This window comes from Ursus americanus, chromosome 14, assembly GCF_024610735.1.
Source record: "Ursus americanus isolate L20-20 chromosome 14, mUrsAme1.1.p, whole genome shotgun sequence".
Lineage (NCBI taxonomy): Eukaryota > Metazoa > Chordata > Mammalia > Carnivora > Ursidae > Ursus > Ursus americanus.
The window spans coordinates 20,022,437-20,046,258 of record NC_142140.1 but is presented as its reverse complement, the minus strand read 5'-3'; positions in this window follow the sequence as shown (position 1 = coordinate 20,046,258).

The window sequence follows — 23,822 nt, the reverse complement described above, 5'->3', positions numbered from 1 at the left end:
TGGAGTGGATGGTGCAAGGCGGGGAGGGTATACTTCCGTTTTCCATCTATGGATACCCCCCTCTTGTCTCCATAAAGAAGATACAGAACACACAGCGATTCATGATGAAAGAAGAAAAATTAATATGCATTTCACCAGATGCAAAACAAGAACTTTGGAACAAAGGCCGTTTTTTTTTTTTAAAAAAGGCATTTGAATGTCAAACATTTCCAGGGTTCTTCCTGCCCTGTCACAATGAAACTGTTTTCCTTTTAACTGCACCATTTTCAATAATTGTAGGGATCACAATTTCAAATTAAACATTCCTAATAAGTCATAGTGGGTTTCGTTTACTTGGTTTCTGCTTCCCCTTATTTTGACATCAACTCATCTTTCCTCCGCCCCCGCCCCCCAGCCTGTTTTGCTTATGAGCTTACCTTTGCTGACCCTTCTCCCCTCTCCTGTCTGGGGGCTGCTCTTGCTTCAGTCCCTGCACTTGAAATGTTCCCTTTTCAACTGTCATCCTCAGATCAGCAGGGACACGCCTGGTGCCCACATTTTCCCCATCTTTTGTTAAGGGTGTGTTTGTGTGTCATTGTTTTTTTTTTTCCCCTCCCCTCTTTAATCAAAAGTACACGATCAGAGACTCCAACACATTCAGCTGAGATTCTGAACGGACTGTACCCATTAGGAATTCTTAAAGTGCAGACCGACTCTACAAAATAGGACTCTTACAGATGCAAAAGCGACATCCTGACCCGCCTCTCCCCCACCCCACCTCCCAACACGTACGGTTTTTCATGGCTGTTCCAATTTAAATTTCTCAGTTTAGCAGTCAAAGAGATGATTTTTCTAATATCCATCCTGCAAACTCCATCTGGGATCCCCCAAACAAGCTGTGTTCTTCTGCCTCTCACAGACATGAATTATAAAAAGTCTGCAGTCGGAGCAGGGGCGAGGTCAGGCCTGCTTGATCCTGAACCATGAAGAGTCTTAATGCCTGCAGACACGCAGGATAAGTGAACAGGGAAGGTGGAATAAATGCCTTTCTACGGGTGTTTTTCTCCCCACATCCAGCCTGCTGATCCTGTGCAAATTACCTTGGGGAAGCCCAAGCTGTAGTCCTCAAAAAACCGGAAGTGAGGACCATCTACTATGATCACAATTACCCTACGATGTTCAGGCATCGCGGGATATTGTTACCCTTCCAAGCTTTCGGCCTAATGTCTCGTGTGAACAGAGAACCAGATGGGAGTTTTGGGGGCTAAAATGGATACACCAATTATTTATAGATTCGGACTAAAAATCACGTGAACTGCCTTCTGTGGAGTTCCATTTTCCGAGAACACACTTGAAATAGACATAGTTGTGGAAAGTCTCAGAAACATTTAGAATAATCCTAAACATGATATTGCAAGTAGGGAATGGTGGAGTTAAGCCTGAAGAATTTTAGGAGCCCCTTCATAAAGAAGAACATAGTTTTAGGACTACCTTTTGGCAATCTCTAGAATGAAACCTGGCAGTTCAACTCTATCTCCTGTTGGTTTTAGCAGCATTGCCCCTGGCCATTTCTTCCTGCTGAGAAAACCTCTAAAATTAGACATGGCAGCTGGCATAGCCAGGTGCCCCCCAGCTTTGGAGTAGAGGGAAACTGTTCCTAACACCGTCCACGTGATAGGCACTCAATCAACATTTATCGGGAAGGATCAGAGAATAAAAACAGAACGTCTTTGATTAGTACTAAGAATATGACGATGCATTATTTCAGAAAGTTTCCTTCAGTTCTCCATTTTATTATGTTAACTTTGGCATATATAAGATTTTTTTTTTCTTTTTGGGGGGAGGGTGGGAAGGGCAACATGTCTTGAAGGATCCTTTTGTGCTAGGTACTGTCTTAAATACTTTACCTGTGTTGCTTTATTTCCACCTCACAACAACCTATAATCTTTTGCATCTTATAATGGAATAATAACTTGCCTGAGGTTAGCCAGCTTGTCCAGGGTCATGTAGCCAACCAACTCCACAGCCCAAGCCCCAACTTCTCCCAAACATGGCCTGTTCTGCGGTGATTCAGAATTGAGAAATGCCGCCTTCTGTTTTTACTCATAAATCTAAAACTCAAAATGGAGGAATTTCTGGAGAATGGCTAAGGCCATTAACATTTTTTAGGGATGCTTACATTTTCACAGCCAACAAACCATTTAGGGAATCGGCAAAAGCTTTAGCTTTCCCTCCCCCCCCCCAACTATTTCTTTAATAAATAGTCTCCTGGAAGACGTGAACAAGGGTCACATGACTCGCTCCAAACTACTCGCTAAGCTCTCCTATTAGCACACTCCTTTGGTGTACAAACTACCTAAAAAGCTTAAAATATACAGGAAACTTAAGAAATGAACTCGCTGGTGTCTGGTGACACCAATGTTTGAGATACGGTGTGAATTCTCAAACAGGTCATTTGGACTGATTTAATTTTTATTGATATTCATTCGAACATATGTAATATCACTCAACACTTTGAAAATTAACAACTTTATTTACCATTTACTTTCTACTTGGAAAAGGTCATCATTCATCAGAAAGTGGAGATTCTCCCACTCTATCAAACTTGCTCAGAATCAAAACAGCCTTCCACGTTTTCCTGGTTAACTGTAACTCTCAGGGAAAAAGCCCTCTGATGTTTTCTCAGGTGAAAAGGGAGCCGTGCTATTCCAGGCCACCCCGCCCCCACCTCCCACGCCTGTGTTAACTGGGCCAAGAGCAAGGATCTTGAGAAATGATACAACTCCGTGCCCTTTGCTCCATGTGGCTTCAATAATGTCAGCTGGAAGAACTATATTTCATAAAAATTACAATCAAGCATGCATTGAGTTATCCATATTCACTTTGGATGGGGGACACTTCCAAGTGGATCGCCTAAAGTTAAAGCAGCCCCTGTTCTTATGTTGCCTGGAAAATTGCAAATGTGGAAACACGTTTTTCCCCTTAGTTTCAAATCCCCTTGTTCCACAATTAATTTCCCCACTGTCATGGCACGGAGTGTCGTGGAATCGTGTGATTATGTGTGTGTGAGTGTATGTGTGTGTTTTCTCTGTGTGTTCTTTGTACTTCAGCTGAACACCACCTTAGATCATCCTTGACAAGGGAGTAAAGGTTATCATTAGCATGTTGAATAATGGATGGCGTCCATTGTATTTTCTTGTTTAGGAAAATAAATCATCCTGAAAACTTTTATTATGTTCTATGTAAAATGGAAGCACATCAGCACTTGTTATGTTTTCCTTCTCCTGAGTGGGTTTGGCAGGGCGCCTTAGGCTGGAAAGAACAGCCAGGGGTTGCCAAGCAAGGGCTGGCTTGATTCCGTGCCATTCCTCTAGGGGAGGTAAACATCCTGCCTTGGAAGACTTCACCAACCTGTAGCTAGAAAACCCCCGTGCACAGAGGTGCAGCCGGGAGAACTGGAAACCGTGAGTCATGGCAGCAGGCAGGCCCTGCTGGGTAAGGAGGAGGTCAAAGGTTTAGGCTTCAGCCACTCCACCCGAGTCCCCAGGAAGACGACAGCATTGAATTTGGTGGAGAAACAGGCAGGAGTTGAGTGTGGACAAGGACAAAGAAGATCAAGATTTCCTGAGTGCCAACGGACCGAACGCCCGACACTGTAGCACACACCTTTACCTCCGTCACCGCATGTCAGACCCGGGAGGGCTGATCTGTGGGTGTGACTGTGGGTGCTGGGGACAGACATCCTGGGGCTGCCGCTCACTGCATGTGTAGTCTTGGGGAGCTTGCTTCATCTGATTCTCCATATTCTCATTGGCCAAGTGGGGATGGACCAGTTACAGTACTGAAACCCCTTCACACCAGACAATCTGGGGCAGTTGCCTTGAGTTCCCGGAGCACACACCCTCTCAGGATCCTGGCTGAACCAGCCCGTCCCTGGGTACCACCCCACCCCTCGTGGGCTACTTTGCAATCCTGAGCTAAAGGGAGATGCGGGTACAGCACAGCCTCTAGGGCCTGTCCAGTAGTAATGGCTGGTTTGTACCCAGTGACTGGGACCCATGTCATACCAGTTGTTAGATAGCTTTATAAGGCTGTCCTAGGGACAGGGATGGATTCTACAGAGCCTATCACATGAAAAGCCCCAGATTAATGATGATAGTTATGCCCATTATACAGATGAGGACAACTAGGTTAACAAGGTTAAATAACCATGCTATGGAACCAGGCTATGAACCTAGGGTCATATGGTATCCTATCACAGATTCTCATCTCCCTGTCCTGATGTAGCAACAGGAGAATCATAACAGCTCATTTAATGATGGCATAAAAGAGTGTCCCTCCTAGAGAGAGCCATTCCATCAGCTCAATCTCAGATGCCCATTGTCTTCTTGAATGTCACCCCAAGGATTCGTTAAAAGGAAAGCATAGATTCAGTTGTGATGACAATGTTCTAATTATGTTATCAGACTTATTACATGGCAACTGCTTTGCTCAAGACTGAATGGAAGAAACTGGTCTCAGCTGCAGAATGGAGTTTGACAGGCACACAGCTCGTCTTCTCGACCACAAGTGGATGATGCTATCCTTATGTCTGCGTGCTCTGAGTAAGTACTAAGTTGTACCTTTGTGATTCTCTGTGTTCTTGGAGGGTAGGGGGAGAATGGGTCTAAAAAGGTTCTATACATGATTTCATATAGTCAATAAAATTACTTGAAAAACTCTCATCAAGGTAGAATATTGTCAGGATAGATTAAAAACAATGATGGCTCAGCAACTGGAAATGTGATCCTCATATTGTGGTCAGAACGTGGATCCTATACTCTAATTATTTAACTGGCTTCTCGATCAGCTATTAGCACTTGAGTATGAAATAGTCACCTGTGTGTGGACAGGAGAATGCTTCTATGGGAAGAGAACACAAGGTGGTCACATTTGGTTAAGAGCACGAGAAAGAAATAAGAGTATTTTAGGGGGAGGCCAGTGTGGAGATTATTCCAGAAGTAATCCGAGATTTTCCTGCTCAACATGTGGTTCATGGGCCAACAACATCCGCATACCCTGGGAGCCCATCAGAAATCAGAGTCTGAGACCCACCCTGTCTGCCGGATCACACTCTGTATTTTAATCGGATGCCAAGACGATTCGTATGCACAGCACTGTTGGAGACGCTCTGCTCCTGGGGGCCCAGCCTCTGCTCACACGAGGTGCAGAGGAGCTGGGGGGGCGGGGGTTGGTGCAGAGCAGAAAATGAAGTTGTAGGAGTTGGGAAGTTACCGTCTGACTCGGCTGCAGGGGGAGAAATCTGTTCTTGGCTGAGGAGCAGGCCGTGGCTGCAGTTGCACACAGCATGACGGCCATCTGTGTATAAAAAGAAAAGCAACACTGTGCAGGAGCGCGGCATCGCTACAGAGGCTAAGCATGGCCAGGTGTTTAGGCAGGAAAGCCAGTCTTAAAGATCAAAGGCAAGTCGATTGTAAAAGAGAACATCTTGCCCACCAAAACCAGGCCCTCCGAATGGAGAGAGGGTGATGTCTGAATAGACCAGATGTTAGCAGCCGAGGGATCCTGAGAGCCTAGAATAAACTTGCTTAAATAGCTCTGTGGCATCAAAACCTCATTATCTGCCAGCCCCACCGCTAAAGACAAACACAGGTCCCACAGCAGATGCGAGAGGGGTCCTCCGAGGCACCCGGCTAAGGCAGTAGGAATCTGCTGTCCCTGTGGTAAACGGGCAGCAATTAATTACAGGACAGATGTGGAGGCCTGAAGACTAAGTTCTCCACCCCGATGACAAGGGAGGGGAGTTTTTGGAAAGAGCTGTGTGAGCGCTTCGAGGTCACCGGTCTGGGGTCATGACAGACACGGCCTCCTGAAGGCCTGAGAGGGGCGGGCAAGTTCGTTTGGGACTGAAGCACGGCTGGCTCTGGCTCGGAAGCCCCCACCCTCCCGTGCCCACCCTTCAGACCCGGTACCAACCGCACTGTCACCCCACCAGCGCGCCGGGGGGCCGGGGGCAACGGGCAGGGACACAGGCATTCCATCACCTGGTGAATTTCCCACAAGTCCAAGCTGGTCTCCTCGTAATTGCCCCCACAGAGATCTTCATAAATACATTTAAATAAAATAATTATTATTGTTATTTTACTTTGGTCTTCTCGATGGCATCTTTCCTTCAAACAGCTCAAAGAACTATTCTGAAATTATCTAATTAATCTTTGCAAAATTCCTGTGAAGAAGGTGGGTGGCAATTTCCCTACACTTCTTGAGGAGAGGGAAAAGCAGAGAGAGGTTAAAGGGCCTGGAGTAATTTGGGGACGGCGCAGAAATGCAGACTGGGACTGGGCTCCCAACCTCGTTCCTGCAGGTAGTCCTCCGCTGCCAAGTTCACGTCCTCTGAAGAGCACAACTGCCGAGGCCAGGGCCCTAAGTAGAGCACTTGTATTCAGATCCTGGTGCTACGGCTCCGTAAGACGTAAGACTTTGTGCAAGTCCTTTAGCCTCTCCGGGCCTCAGTTTCCCCATCTGTCAGGTGCCTCAATGAGATAGACTGTTTGGCCGCTTAGGACAGGGCTCCTAGTAGCACAGCCTCTGGAATCTAACCTCAGTGGACTTGTTGACAGTTGTTGTTGTTTTTGTTTTTTTTTTTTAAGATTTATTTACTTATTTGAGAGGGAGAGAGAGAGTGCGTGTGTGCAAATGCTGGGAGGAGGGGCAGAGAGAGTTCCAAGCAGACTCTGAGCTAAGCACGGAGCCCAAGGCGGGACTCGATCTCACGACCCTGAGATCACAACTGGAGCCGAAACCAAGAGTGGGACACACCCAACCAACCACACCATCTCGGTGCCCCTTGTTGGCAGTTTACACACAAGGCGGTTTTGTGCGTGGCAGCGTAAATGGCATACTTAGGCATGCAATGAAGCAAGAGGGTCCAAGATCGGACTTGGGAGACAGACAGCCTGGCTCATATCTTGGCTCCAACACTTGCTAAATCCTTTGACTTCGGGCAGGTCAGTTAACCACACTGCATGGGTGTCCTTCCCTGTCAAACAGGGACAGTGATGATTCAATACGATACTGCATATCAGGGGTCTAGCGTAAGCAAGTGCCCAGGAAGCATTCATACGGTAGTGTAGAGGGGGACTCTGCTGTCACACTGTCTGCATTTGAATCCTGGCCCCCCACTCTCCAGCTCAGACACCTCGGGCAAGTCACCTCATTTCACGGGAGAAGGTAGTTTCCCATGAGGACTAAGTTCAGACATAATTTATAACAGAACTGGCATAGTCTGTGCTTGATCAATGTTATTATTCATTGCACTATGGTTATGGCTTCATTTCTTGTTTCTATTTTGTGTGTGGAACCATGAACACTGGCCCCCCGCGCACATAGAGATTACTCCACAATTTGGGGGTGGTGTGAAGGGAAAATAGTTTGTGTCAGGTCGCTAACCCCCGGTAAATTGGAAGAATCATCTCTAAGCTGGCAAACAGTCCCTCTGGAATCCGATAGGCCTTCGGTGTGCCCCTCACCGGCTAAGTGATGCTGGGTAATTCCGCCATCTTTCGCTCAGTCAACTCATCTGGAGAATAATGGTAACAAGGCGAACAACAAGCTCAGCAGGGGACTTGAGCTAATATACACAACCGGGCTTTGTGGATTCGTAACTACTACTGAGATTTAAAGGGTTATGAATTCAGAAACTAACTTACACTTTAAAAGCACACTCACATCAGAATTTTTTTGTATATTTGCTTCCAGTTTTCACCCCTTTGGGGGGAAAAAATGAAAAAGTCCTCGTCTCAGGTGGGAAAAGAATGAAGATCCCTTCATTTCCGGTGGTGCCAGCACCCTGGATTCACCACCAGCTGCTCTAACACCAGACACGCCATCTTTCCACCCACCCAGGAGACTCAAAGTAACTGCATTTCTCTTTGCTGAGTTCCTGTGGGTACTTCAAAGCCTAGAGACTTTGCAGATGTCTTGGTGGTGATTTCCCTTTAGCAAACACATGGGAAATACTTCAATAAGAGAGAGACCAGCTCCACAAAAGAAAATTTGGGGCCAGAAAGAGAGAAGACGGCTTGCAAGCTGAGCGCAAAGAGCTGGGTCACCGGAACCTCATTGCTCAGATGGACAGCCTGCATTTGCAGCTGGGGTCTATTCCTTCAGCTCAGCCCAACACTTACAGCAAGTGTGCATTTCTTAGGTACTAACCCATGAAATGTCAACACCGAACTTGACTAGAAGAAATTATATTAAATATGTCACCGTTGCCAAGAGCCCCACAGCATGCTACCACCCCATGGGAAGATAAGTACAGTGGCCTCTCGGATCTGAGAAAGATGGGGACAGCAGGCAGGGGGTGGGTCTAATCGCCCCTTGTGTCATTTCCAGGTTTCTGTTTCTTTTGCATGTTTGAGTCTCCTCCCAAAGCAGGTTTCCCTTAACATGCAGTCAGGGACCTTTTTACTTCGAGGAGCTCTACCACTCTAACCCACAAAGTCCATCTTTACATACCACCAAGTTCTTTTGTGGATTAAAATCTGCTTTTTGAATCAAGAAGCCCCCCATCTTTTTAAAAATAAGAATGTGTTGGGGCGCCTGGGTGGCACAGCGGTTAAGCTCCTGCCTTCGGCTCAGGGCGTGATCCCGGGGTTGTGGGATCGAGCCCCACATCAGGCTCCTCCGCTATGAGCCTGCTTCTTCCTCTCCCACTCCCCCTGCTTGTGTTCCCTCTCTCGCTGGCTGTCTCTATCTCTGTCAAATAAATGAATAAAATCTTTAAAAAAAAAATAAGAATGTGTTACAAAAGTACAACGTTGTCTACAATCTAAACAAGGAGCGTTAAGCGTCTACGCAGTAAAGCGAAGTGACTGCTCCTGCACTATCCAGCAGGACCTTGCGGGTTTCCCAGTGGTGGGGATGGTGCCTGGGGTGGGGGGCATCCACTGTGTGCCCAGTGCACTGGGTACGATGCTCTGCAAGGCAACAGCCTAGCTAGGGGGGTGATGGCTGTGGCTATAGGTCAGAGTGAAGCCCCCTCATTCCCTGGGGCACCGAACACACAGGGCCAACCAGGCCCTCACCTGGGAGACACGCTGCCTATCATTCATCCCTGGTTGATTTTCTACACCAAAGATTATCGCACGCCCACCAGCCAGGCATGCTGGCCCCCTGAGTGACAATCCTGGTGTCTGTCCTCGCCCAGTCTAAGGGGAAGGACAGACACACAGGCTGTCACAATACAGTGTGCTCCTGCTCTCCGGGGACAGGTGCAGGCTCCAAGAGAGAACACAGGAGGGGTGCTCTGAGGTGGGGTGAGGGATGAAGAAGGGTACTGTAATGGCACCCTGGGGGGGTCCCTCGCCTCCAGGGACGAGCAGGGAGGAAGGATAATGGGAGTGGAAGGAGGAAAGACTGGAGACTTAGCTCCATCTGGGCTAGTCAAGGAGTCCGGACGTCATCCACAGGCCAACTGGGAACCACAGCACCACCACTGGCTTCTCAGCTTCGGCTAAGGCAAAGATTTGCTGAACCCGACCACGTACAGAGCTTAGGGTGCTATACAAACTGAGAGAAGCACCAATATTCTCCGTCCTGTGGTTGAAAGAATGCAGGCGCGGCAGAGGTTCCTCCCCTTGGGTCACCCAGCTCCCGGGACTTGACGCTGTAGTCAAGGTTTCTGAGTTCATCACCCAGAATCAAACCTCCTTTTCTGGGACCCCATCTCCATGATTTCCCTGGAGCTGTAGGCATGGGTGTATGATTTACGCCTGGCCTGGCAGAGCACTGCCATCCTCTGGTCACAATCACTGGCTCAGGAGTAAGAATGGCACACAACATTGGGACTTCCTGGGAATCTTGAGAGAGAGAGGGAGAGTGGGAGAGAGAAAGGTCTCTTAAAAGTGGGAGGATATAGGTTTAGAGCTGGGGAATGAAGACAGCACAAAGAGAACCACGAGATGAGGTCTCCTGGATCAAACTCTGCTTGAAGCCACAACACGGCACAACTTCTCAGTTAGGTTCTTTACCATATTCTTAATTGGTTTCTCTGTCTCTTGCAATGAAGTAGCCCTAACGCAACGGAGCTCATGGTGACCCTCTCTTCCTGTACCCCTAACGTTACACGCAGCTGAAATTGCTTTGGTGTTTTGCTAATTTCTCACATTTAAAAAAATTATCTTAGTGAAAATTTTGAGCATGGAATAAACTGAGCTATGAAAATAAAGGCAGAGTACAGGAATGCATTATTTAAACAACTGTAAAATTATAGTTGCACAGGAAAAGGAGACTGGATGTAGAGCGAGGGGAACTGAGGTACAGAAGTGCAGATCCCGCTCTGCGGCTCGCCAGCTCTGTGACCTCGGGCAAGGCACCCTTGCTCTCTCAGCATCAAAGCTATGGACTAAGGGAGCGTCACTCAACGAGACCCCAACTCAGGTTGGTGACTGCGACCCAGGCTGCTTTTGAGTCATCAAAAGTCGACTAACACAGATTGAGGAGGCCCATCATATCTAAACATAGATGGAGGTTTATCTTCAAGAAAGTTCACAACCTGGTTGTATCTGGCAGGTGCAGCCAAGAAAGGCTCATCATTGGGCTTGTGTTCAGGGAAGTGGAATTACGTAACTGACAAACCCCAGAGAACCTAACTTGGCGTGGATCTTGGCAATCTCAAATGGCAACCCCTGAGAGAGGGTCTCCAGCCTGACTCGAGTGTTGTCATGCTCAAGACACGTGAATATCCCACCACCCTGCCAATCACAAGAGAGGACTTGCCCAGGTTGCTCTCAGCCATCCAGAGCCTCGCTCTACAAACCCTTCCAGCAAGTCCCCAAGTGCAGCCGGTCTCATCTTCTGATGACGCCAGCCAGTGACCCGGAAGGCGGCCCACAGGGACCCGTAAAACCACACTGGTTGTTTAAAAAGGCTGATCCTGGCAGGTTGCAATTGGGTAGTGACTTTCAAAGAATCTGATGGGCCGGGTGCTTTATTTAGCTATTCTGCTAAAATAACTTTAGAATTTCTACAACTTTTAGAAATAGACACTTTTCACCTACTTTGAACTTCATACAATGAAGAAAGCATCTATAAGGACTGGAGTTAAGACGCCTGTCACTATAACCGACTTTGAAATGAGTCTTTTAAAAGCTGTATTCTGTTATAGATAAAACACACTGCATTCTCCGACGATTCCATCTATGAACTAATTAGGTGTTTTTGCCAGCAACGGGTGAGATTTTAAGTTCTGTGTTGTAAAAAACGAAATATACAACTGGGTGCGGACGTGGCTCTCAAGATTGGTAAGAACAAGGTCGTGTTCTACTCGGAAGTCACTGACCCCTCTTGCAGGGCAGAGTTATCGCCTCTGCCCGGATAACACCAGGGAACACGCTCCCTGTAAACCCTGGAGAAGTCCTAACACAACTTCAACCTCTCCCATCTTATTTGAATGACTTCCAAGGGCTACCCTATCAGGGGTTCCATGTAGCCCAAGAGCCATAACAGACTTTTTAGCAGAATAAGGAAGAAGACCAGAATAACTCCCACCTTCATGCTCTTAGAATTTGACACATACTGAAACACCAGCAACACGTCTAACAGTAGAAAACTCTTAACAGTGCCCAGCTCTCGTCACGGTGACTATCGTTCAGCTACCTAAACACAAGAGGCATAAGCCATTCTTGAGAACAAGATACAACACTGACAAGAAAAATAATTAAATTTAAAACCACAAACCTCCACTGAAGTTTCTCCAGGACCAACAGTCTGTGTGTCTTGGTGTGAAGATAATACACATTTGTTGATCAAGGTGAGTGCCGACTTAATTACCTAGAGGGGCATGTCTGAACTCTAGAAAGTCAGTGGGGGCTCGGCGGGTTTCATCTGCCCTCAGACCTCACCTCCAGGTGCAGAGTGAAGAAAGTCCTACAGGCGTTGGACCCACACGAATGAAGCATAACGGCTATGTTTCCTTTAAAGGATCCTGCAAACGTGGGGAGGAGACAGGAGAAGCTGATGAATGACTTCTCCAGTATCACCTGAGTAGGTCAGGCCACTTTGCAAGGCTCACTGTTCTTTGGTCTCTCCTTTTTCCTGTTTAGTGTCTCCTTACTTCCTTGACATCTCCGTTGTGGCATTCCTCGCAGCCTTGCCCTCGCCCTAAGCAGCCCCACTTTCTTGCCTATCTTCAGATATCCATAAACACTGTTATTTCCCACGGGTAACATTTCAGAAAAAAAAGAAGTATTTGGTCGGGGGGTGGGGTTTGCTTTAATTGTTTGCATTTGTTAAAATGAACATGTCTCACTTTTATCCTAAAAAGAGGATTTTCATAAACATAAAAAGTGTCTTGGACTTTCTTTTTTTTTTTTTCTCTCTCTCTCTCTTTTTTGAGGAGGGGGGAGGGACAGAGGCAGAGGGAGAGAGAGACTTTTAAATAGGCGGCACGCTCAGCACAGAGCCAGACGTAGGGCTCAATCTCACAACCCTGAGATCACGACCTGAGCCCCAATCAAGAGTCGGGCACTTAACCGACTGAGCCACACAGGTGCCCTTGGACTCTACATTAGAATGTGACTTTAAAACACCTGGTGTATATCTAAAAACAATAGGCCTATCTTGAGCAGAACACTGTAGAGCCATCAAGCAGGACCATTAAGACCTACACGTGAAGGCACTGGCCACTGGAAAGGGTCTCACCGCGGATTTTCTCATTTCATCCTCCCACCCAGTGATGGGAGCATTCATTCTGCCTGTCACCCAGAGGAAAGGAAGTGAAGCTCAGGTCACAAAAGCTCCCAGGCTGGGGTGTCGGGAGGTAGGGGCTAGTCCCCTCACTCACACGGCAGTGCTCTTTCCAAGCACAAAACCAATTCTCCAGGATCCTACAAGTCATCTCTGTTGGGCTTCTGGCAATGTCGCTCCTCCATTCAGCGGAGCCTCTGTGTAAAAGACCCCGTATGAAGGGGGTGTGAAAGGCCTGGGGACTCTTGCGTTAGGGCCACACTTACAAATGAACACACACGAGAATGCACCTAGTGCCACAGGGGAGCTAACAGAAAATTTAAAGTCCTCCTATGTTGCCAGAAGGAGGGCTCCTCTCCAGCTTGAAAGCTCAGAACTGGCTTCCTGGAGGAGGGGGCCTTGGCTCACACTCAGAGGCTGGTAAGGGGTGAGCGGGCAGGGATGGAGGCAGAGGGCTGGGGACACAAGGGGCCTGGCTGGCCGCGGCTGGGCGCACACGTGTCAGAGAGCGGTGGGGTCAGCGCTGCCGCCAGCTCTCGGGCCGGGGAGGGAGAACCCGCGGTTCTTAGCTCAGGGCTGGAATCTAAAATACAGCTTTAAATTATTAAGGATCCTGGAATGCCACAAACTTCTGCAAACTGCCTGTCAGGATCACAAAGATACTTGGAGGAAGGCTCTTCAAACCAAGTGTCAGAAAGGAGAGATGAGCCCGTGTGACCCCACTTCACCGCGCACATGTTTATCAGCCATCAGTCACCGGATGGCGGTGGTGCGGCTGCGTGGAAGGAGTTCCTACAAATAAAATAGGAACTCACAGTATGTGGATTTGTGTGTTTTGCCTCCGTATTAAAGGGGGGGAAAAACCACCCTTTCGGTTCTTCTTTCCAAAACTGTGATATAAAGGTATGCGCCTTTCGTTTTTTGAAGTCTTTTTGGGAAAGGCGTAAAGCACGCCCAGGACAGTCAGGGGACCATATTTTGTGCAACAGCAATTCTTCTAAATATAGACGCACAGCGATCACAAGAGGGATGCGAGCAGTGTCCTTGGATGCTCCGCAGAACAGGCGGATGACAAAGCTGCTAAGAGGGTTTGCATCGAAATCCTGCGCTCCCCGATTTAGCAGAAGGCTTATTTCGCTCTCGCGCATGAGTGGGTTGCCGCAGCAGACCCACAGCAGTCGCATTTTGAATCCCATTCTTTGCCTTGTCCTAGGCCTGCCTTAAAGGTACATAAATCTCCCAGCTGGGGGAATTTGCTTTTTAACCAGGTACAAGTGAATTTCCTTAGTCAAACTCCGCCTATCCCTAACGCTTGCCAGATACCACCGGCCAATTTCTTTCTTTTGCTTTCCTTCTTTCTCTCTCTTTTTTTTAACTTCGCCTTCTCAACAGAAACATAAAAGGGGAGCTCTATAAACACTTCAGATCACTAATATACTACCTCTGCTCATTCTTCTAAGTGGAAACTTTGCTCTTGAGAAAAGGTGAGCATCTCCTAAAAAGTAATTTTCTCTGTCAGAAGGGCTCCCCGAGCACTTGGTCGCAGCTGAAATGTGTTTTAATAAGGCCTTTCTCCTTTACAAGCCGGCGGCTTTCAGCTCTGTCCCACAGCCCACGCGGGGAGGAAGATGGCTCTCAGACATCCTTTTGTTGCTCTAATCAGAGCCAGAAGGGCCGTAGTGATTTTCAGGCCTTGGGGAGCGGTAGTCTTTTGTATCCATCTCATCCAAGAAATCAAGTTTGATTAATTTGTCATCAAGGCAAATGTGTGATCCCCTCGGAGCCAGGCCTTTGAAGTGGAAGGCTGAACTAGGACTGCAAAAACCCAGGTCAGCGGGATAAACGGTGATGGTGCCCAATCGGACCAGTTCTTCTGTGCAGAGCTGCCTGTTCTCATTTAAAATGCTCTAAAAAAAAAAAAATAAATAACAACAACAAAACCCTTTTCCACACAAGTGCTCCGAGTTGGACTGCTCCCCGTCCAAAGTCTCGTTTTGTTTACTTTCATTTTGAAAACAGTTATCCGGGCTGCAAAGCAAGTAAGACCCAGAAAACACTGAGCCACACCACAAAGCACCGGGGTGGAAGGCTTTGACCTCCTGCCAATCTTAAAAGGCCACTTCGAGTGGGAGATCCGAGAGGGCTGAACTCGGTGTCAGCACGTGCTTCTGGAATGAATAATCGGAAGGGGTCTCCCACTGGGTCATGGGACAGATGCTCATTTACGATGCTCTGGTCTTGTTAACCTGCACTTAGTGGAGTTCCTGAGTTGCTGAAAATGCATAAGGTAGTGGCCCCAAGATATTATTTAATCCAAGACTTAGTGTCATATTTCTTGTTCAGATGCTATATATGCTTTATAAGGAATTATAGGGCTTTTAAAAATTACAGAGTAAGCAATCTTTAGACATTCCACAGTGTAAGAATCCCCATATTGAACATGTTGGTGCACAGGCCTTTTTACGATGGTTACCCTTCAGGTATATACATAAAGACACAGTGAATTACCAAGTGAAAGTCCAGGGCTCGCTCGGCTTTTAAAGGTGTTTGAAAAGCACCAACAAATTATAAACAGCCTTTGTGGTTACTGAATTCCATGTCAAAACTATTATTAGAGCATTTTAAAACAATAATGAAATTAGTAAAAACACTCAGCCTTAGAAATCGAAGGATACCTTAACTTAAAAAAAAAACAACAAAAAAGCCTCTGCTTACGACAACACTGAAACATTCCTTCATTCCAGCATGCACTGAGTTCATAGTATGTGTAGGTATGTGGAGCTCAAACATGTTCAAAATATACTTCCTGCCTTTCTTATGGCCTAGTAGTTCCTAAGTTTTAATGATATTTGCCAATCTGCTCAACAGTAAGCTCCATGAAGAAGGGATGATGTCTTATCTTGTTTATTTTTGTATCCCCACTGCCTAGCAGCACATGATAGTTGTTCAATAAATACTTTCTGAGTGAATGAGTCAATATCCCATATAATCCTTATCTCAGCTATACTGATGCCTATCGACTTTCCTTAAGGCATCCAGCATTAAAAGAATATGCGTGGAATACAAGGAACTCTTGGGAGCCTCCTAAGGTCCTCCTCCAATGATAAGTTGGAGTGCCTACAATCCACAGAGCGTAACATGGGACTTATGTTTCAATGATAATTTGTTCAGCATGGAAAACATTTTCATCAGCTGAATTTCCTTCGTGTATTCTTGAGTAACAATGGCAATAATGTCCTTAGAAAATAATTAACTGGAAGATTCATTCAGGTTTTTTATTGGTTCACAGCAAATGACCCAGAAGTCAGGTACACAGAGCTCCAGGGAAGAAGGCAGATTTGTTTGTGCCACTATGGCGTGAGGAGGTAGAAAGATCGGTCAACGAGCAGTCATGAGACTGGTGGGTTTTGGCCAGTGTTGTCGTCAACTTGCAGAACCTCAAACAACTTAAGCTGGACCAATATGTCAAGAGGAAAGTGCCAAAGTTTCACTGGATCAGTTCATTCTCTTTACCGTGTGGAAGTATGAACAAAGTCAACTAATAGCAGTACCATTGAATAGCTTTCTACGTGAGCAAAGTGCTGAGCTGGGTGCTTAAATATGTCATTGGCTTTGAAGAAGCTCTGTCTTCTTCCTCTTCTGTAGATTAGGAAATTGGGGCTATGAGAGAATGAGTAACTTGCTTGAGGCACAAGCTAATGGGATTTCAACCCAATAAAACAAATTCCACGCTAAGCTCTTTGCATCATGCCAGTCTGCCTCCCTTCCGATTGTTGACATCCAAGGCTAAGGTTTGGAAATCCCAGAGTGGTTCAACCCAGAGAGAATCCCACAGTCTCCAATGAAAACCACCATACCATTAACCAGGACACCTAACACTCTGGTCAAGAAACCAAATCCCATCTTCTCTGCTCTTCTCCTTTCCAATCTCCGGTAGAAGCATTTGCAAACACAAATAGTTAAAGGTCACTAGTAAGAAGTAGAAGAGGGATTTTGCATGATCCATCTGTGCTGGGATAATCCAGAATTGGCCGTGAATATGTTGAAGGGCCTACACTACACCAGTAATTCTTTTCCACCTGCCATCCACACCAGTCAAATGTGTTATTCTTGTACGTTCTTTGGAGGGGAGTGTTAGGCATGTGCATCCACAGATTGGGCACTCAATAAGTGAGACAGAAAAGCAAACTTCAAATATAAATTTTTTAATTCCCAGCTAAAACCTTGAAAAAGTAAGCAAGTAGCTGGTGTATCCTAGACGTACACTGGTTTCGAGACAAATCTGCTCTTGTGGGACTGAGGCAAAGAAGCGGATTAGGAAATGTGTATTTTTTCCACATAAGGTATGGAATGAAGGAAAGATCGTTGATTTTAACAGCCAGGAGATTCGGGGAGCTGGCTGCAACTTTGCCACCGACTGCTTGTGTGACCTTAAGCAAATTCTTTATGCTTTCTGGGTCATTTCTTCATCTGTAAAATGAAAAGGTGGAACTAGACCAGCGAGCTTTCAATCTTTTTCTTAAAGCTGTAGGTCCTTTCCTTTACAAACAAACTCTTCTAAGCAGTCTCAAAGCCCTTGTATGTTGGAATCTTCCATCAAGCCTACCATCGGGAGAACAGGCTAGAGCCACAGTACCTTAGACATCTGTTGGCTCCGTGATGGACTACCTGCGTGAGCGTGGGCAAGTCATTGCACCCCCGTGAGCCTTAGCTTCCACATACAGAAAATGGGGGCAACGGTGTCTTGGGGAGAAATAAGTTAGTGAGTGTCTGTGCTTCGATGGCGTGGAGCTCCATACGCCAGTAGCTACTACTGAGTCACAGCTGGGACCAGAGCCATGCGGCACAGCCTGCCAAACGCCATCCGCTCCCTGACTTATGGGGGCAGCAAGGGCTTAGGGTGTCATTCTGCACTTAGCATTTAAAGAGCTTCTAAATAACTTTTCTGAATCCAACTTTCATCAATAGAGGAGCTTCTATATAAAAAGATAAAGGTGATGTTTATCACCTGAGTGATAAAACCAGAAAGAAACGCAAGGAAGAGCTTACTGGAAGTCAGCCTCAGGGTTATTTTACCGGGGAAGGCAGGGGCTGGGATTGCGAGGAAACTAACGAAGGGGGCTCCTGGGGTGGCTGGCAAAGTTCTACTTCTCACCCTGGGTGCTGCTCTAGGAGTGTTCTCCATCTAACGATTCGCTAAGTTACACGCTTGTTTTGGGTGGTTTTCTGCATCTTTGTTTTATTTTTACAATAAAAAGTTTCTAAAAAGTGGTGTTTCATAAAACAAAATCAATGAGTATGTAAATTATGCTACTGGCTTCCAAAATGGTAACAATTTGCCTTGCAACGCATGTCAGTATGAACGTGTTATTGTGTTACTACACTTGTAAAAATACTTTAAAAAATATACTGTATAATAGGAGCTTTGTTTGCTGTATCTAAAAGTATTTCTGTAGAACCAACCACCTGGAGAACACTTTTTGAAAGCCAACAGGCTTCTGTTAAAATGTTATTTATGATTCCATGACGTTTGTTTTCTTAAAAAAAGACACATTCTGAAAATCAAAGTCTTGTCCTTCATAATTTGACTATCTTCATGAAACACCAATTATTTTGGCCTCAAAAAGGGAATGCAGCATTCGTATTTACCCTTCATTTCCAGCATTCTCCAGGCAGGGTGAGTCACAAAACCCCGAACTTTCCTAAGACCTGAAACCTTCCTCTAGGTCCGTGCTTTCTAGAATTCTGTATGTGCAAACAACGAATGATTTAAGTTCCCCAAGTGAAAGAGGAAATTGGGGAGTAAGAGCTTGTCCACATCTCTGAGGCTGGGAGGAGCCCACACATTTAACCATACCATCTGTACAAATGGTACCAGAGTTCAACATGCTTATGATTAGAAGGGCTTATGATTTATGCTTGCTAGTTAAATATGCTTATGATTTAAAATTATTTTCTCTGGCAAGAAATAACCTAGTCAGCCCCACAGCTTAGCCAGATGATGGGAAATAGATACATATTTCAATGGTACACATTTTAACTTGCTGAGCCCAGTAAATGCTACTGTTTTCTTTTCTTCCTATAACAAAAGACCTATCTTCCTGCAGGATTCCAGAGGTTTTTAAAAATACATTCATTAGGGAAAGCAGTTAAAAGTTCTGTAACAACGGTTACTACAAGCAAAATAATCACTGGGGTTGGCCTCTGAAAAACTGTATCTTCAGTGGGAAGGCAGAGTCTACAACCCAGAACATGTCCCCCAAACGTGCCTCGATAACCACCATGTGATTCAGCACACACAGGATACATGGCGGCAGTAATGAGACTCAAAGACAAGAAGGCGATCTTGTGAAATCTTAACACTTCAGGGGTGTTATGCCCTGCCCCTCAAGGATTTCATGAAAATCTGTGTTCATGGTAACTGGGCATCATACACATAATCTTGACTTGCTTGCTTCTGCAGTGAGAGATGGGAAAGTCTGCAGATAAATGGGAGAAGTAAGTGTTTGCTGGTTTCTTTTTGTTTTTAAAGGGATATATTGGACAACCAGAAAGGAAGAGTAAGTTCGCCTGGCGAAATAGGGGACAGTTGACTCTTAGGGACAAATTGGAGGACAAGAGAGAAATAAGAGTAACTGACTTATTCTAAAATGAGACCGTTCTTAGCAAGAAGTAGAGAAAAGGAATGAAAATAAGTGAAATGTGTTTTCTAAGAGCCAAAGATGAGCCCTGTCACCAAATACGTTCAATAGGAGAGTATAAAAGCACGGCTGCTTCCTGTCAGAGTCTCAGGACAACCTACTACGTGTCACACACGCCATGCTGGGAGCTTTACACACACCACGCACACTACGCTAGCGGCACGGAAAGGCTCAGGAGGAGCTGGAATGAACAACGTTATGACCACCGCCACGCATATGCTCGGACCCTAGTGAACATGAAGCAATGTGGTTAAAAAAAGGGCACGAAATGTTAAACCTGAGGAAGGAGAATGACATTCCTGTTCTACAGAATCCCAGTACAGAGTGAAAATGAGTGGCAACAGATGAGAAAAAAACATCTCAATAGAAAGTTCTACAACCTAACGGCCCCTTAAACCCCACAAAGTTATAACTTGAAAAATGGAGCACAGATTCATAGCAGCATAGTCCCAAACGAGAAAAGTGCAAGAACTTTTACATGAAAAGCCTAAACATTCACCCTAAACACATAAATCACTACATTTTCAAGGAAGAAAAGTACGGTCTCGTCTTACCTTATTGCTGCAAAAGGCTGGAATCAAAATTACTGACTCATAGAAGCAACTTTCACATGTATCTGAACATCAAACACAACACACAATATAAAATCAAAAATAACTAGAACAGAAAAGTTTTCAGTCTGACCTTAAAAATACTGAGCAAATCACTAGATGAAGTCAGATCAAAAGGAAGGGCATTACACCAGCTTGTAGCCATATGTGGAAGGGCCCCGACTGCTCAGGGCACAGATGGTATACAATGGGGAGGGGGGGGCACGAGTAGATCCGAAACATAAGGCAAATAAACCTGCTTCGGCTTACACCCAGGTAAGACAGTTTGGAAGAATGAATCATTCGGAAGGCGACTGATAAGATTTTCAATTCGGGATAACTGGTGCTAGATGTCCCGACCTAGAGTGTGCTCACCGGTCTAAGCTCTGAAATCCTTTGTGTAGTAATTTAAATGAAACTAAAATCTCAGGGAGGAGACACGCAAAGGGTATGGTAACGTGTTATTAAATGATAACTGAGTTGTTCAGATTTAAAAGCAAGCAAACACACCACGCTGCGGTTCTGAGCCATATTACCGGATTAAGGTCTGAGAAATTGGGGGGGGGGGTTAAGGCATGCTCACAAAATTAATAGCTCTATTTGAAAACAGAAACCTTACAAGTGTTATTAAAATGTTCAAAGTCCCCATTATCATATAAGGTAAAGTGCTAAAATTAAAATTTTCACCTCTTTAAACTTTCTTCAGCAAAAAGACAAAAGGTACCATTGGTTTTCTACGGCAAACTCAGAAACGCTCATATTTACTTCCTGCTTGTTTCTCTAACACAAAGTTGACAGTTGTATAAATCTCGAACACTTGTTCCAAAATAAAAGTTTCAGGAAAATTCTCTCACTTCAACATCAGGAGTTGAAATTTTCACAAAGGAATCTTGCATTTCATTAAGTGAGTTGATGGCTCTTTTGAGGCAGCAACCCAAGCAAACATTTAACACAGATTTCTTCAACCTCATGATTTCTGAAGGACACAAAAGCATAGAATATCCAAAAGGCTATTTTATTGGATATTCTAATTAGTACATTCAACACACATATATACAATGGGACTCTAAATTTTAGCAGCAATGATGGACAAAAAAATATTGACTTCACGATGACTTCTGATTATCAATTACATGGTTTTAGGGAATACTTACTTGATTTTTGGGACACTTCTTTGTATTAAAGAATCCCTCCACTTTAGTAATGGCTTTGCTCAGCTACGTCTAGGAGCGACAATTTTAGTGGAAACTCATTCCCAGGCTACTCTGATAGTCATTTGAACAGTTTTGCGTTATTTTACATGCAATTTTATAGCTCTATAACGTTCATTTAATCTTGTTCAATGATGCTGAACCCCAGATGCCATAAGATATTATAGAAAAGTAGTTACTGCACATATGGAGTAACTATTTTTCTGAACATTAATTTCTTTTCTCTTAACACGCTGAAATGGTATTTAGAAAAGAGAAAAGCTGCCACTCGGTGTTAAAGCTTTTATATCATGGACTTCCAGAGATGGGCTGCTCATTACAGCTGTGGTCCTAGCCTTAAAGTTCTTATCTACAAGCATCATCTTCTCAAGTCTTAGTGATAATGGCTTTCTCCAGCCTTCCTAGGGTTGTTGGTATTATAATTCCAATCAGGTCACCTGAGAGCTTGGGGGGGTGGGAGGCTCTCCTCATTTGTCATAGGCGGGGGTTGGATATGAGCAGGGGTTCTCAAAATGGGGTCTGAGGCACATTCACATTACAATCACTGGGGCTCTTGCTAAAAAAAGGCAGATATCTAGGCCTCCCAGACCTGGTGAATCAGAACCTCTAGGGTTGGGGCTGAAAAATGTGCATACTGATTAAGCACCCCGATGATTCTTCTGCACACTAAGGGGTGAGAAGCACTGGTCGATGATCTCGAAGGTCCCTTCCACTCTAAAATTCAAAGACTCGGTTCGTTTTCTTTTAGAAATGGAGTAGTGTCAGCAAGATGAGAGTATCTCTACAACACAAGATGGTGACTTTTAGCCTGAACGCGCTAACCTAAGTGAGAAGTGCTCACAGATTTGGATGTATATGTAAAAATAGAAAAGAGAAACAGAACAGCATAATCGGATGTGTAAAGAACCTATCTGAGCTTTCTTCCTTGTGACAGGACGAGTGGGAGAACCCACTCTCATAGCTACGCAGAAGCGCAGGCTCAAAGGGCTCTTCACCACACCTCCGTTCCCTTCTTTTCTCTCTCCACCTTCGGACCCCTCTCAGTTGTTGAGGTAATTACCCAGGCTCTTACAATCCCAAGTCGCCAAACTCTTAAGTAATTTTTAATTGGTCTGCACATATCCTTTTAAGAAATAAACTACCTACAGGCAGTCCTCTACTTTCAACTGTCGGGAGTGAAATCGCACAGAAACATACAGTCTAGGAAAAGTGGACAGCAGACTTGCATTTTTAAAGGGGAGCTCCATATTTAGAAAGCCCTTAAAAACCCAAAAACCAAACCCTAATTTTACTTCTCCCTTTGGGCACAATATTTGATGAAATATTTCTGGTATTTCCTATACGTTAGTTTATTTCGTTCTTTCTCTTCCTAACTGCTTAGAGGCTCACCAAAAGCCTAAGATTTGAGATTTTTAAAGCACATCCAGAGAGTTCTATCTTTCACACGTTTTTATTAGGTATAGGAGAGCTAAACTTCTATTGGTAGTGTCTAACCACATTTTTATAAAACCGGAAGAGCAAAATGCACTCGAATCTTAAAATAATTACACAAACATAGCTGGATAAATGATGCTGCTGGGCCAGACCCGTTGGCTGGAAGGCAGCGCCACCATGTGATCGCTCCAAATGTTGTCACTTTTGTTTAAGTAACAAAAGATGGGACCTTCTAGGAGCTGGGCTTCTCGCTGCCAAGGCCCACCTCCTGTCCCAGTCAGGTTATTTTCAAACACCAATCTGGAGCATAGCTTTAGTCACTGAGAGCCAGAGGGAGAAAATGAGAGGATATCTGATCATGGACGGGCGTATCAGTGGCCAGACGGTAACAGGTATGTAGTGCTTCATTGGGCTGAGCTGTTTGGGGGTTAGGTTGGCAGACTTCTGAGAGTTCGCAGTTTGAGGAACCTGGACTGGGTATGTAGTCTGCAGACTTTAATGCCCAGCTCCGTTGTGTGCTACCCCATGTCCTTTCACAAGGGACGGGTTTGGTCAAGGCTCTGCTAGTAGCCTGTACAGTGTGTCTACTACTCAATGATACCCAAAGTTTAGTTCATCTATAAGGTCTTAAAACTGTGTGTATGGTGTAGACGTGAGCTGAAGTCAAGAAGAGAGTTGAGAAGGAGTCAAGTTCAACTATTTAAGGTTTTACGAGAGTTGTGTTTTTCCTTTTGCTTTTTTTTTTTTTGCTGTCAATTTTACCATGAATTTAATAGCCACATTACATTGAATGTATGTGTTCACTGTAAACTATCCCCTCATTTCAGAAATGTGGAAAAGTTGGGCAGGGAATCTTTAAGTGGAGTAAGTCAACACTTTAGGAAGTGCTTACAGAAGAAAAGTGAATACAGAGACAAGTTATTTTAAGTGAGTACTATCCATCCTTTTTAAATGGGTCTAACTTCCCCAATGTAAGCAAGTGCCTTTGGTCTAATGACCTAGTATGGGACAATGGGAGGAGAAAATGCATACTGGCTCCCATCAGTGACCCTGGCTCTGCATCCAGACCTAAGGAAGGACAAAAGCGAGCAAGTCAGCTCTGTGACTTCTATACGGCTCTCTGTAGAGAGGACAGGCTGCACCTGCAAGGTCCGGACTGA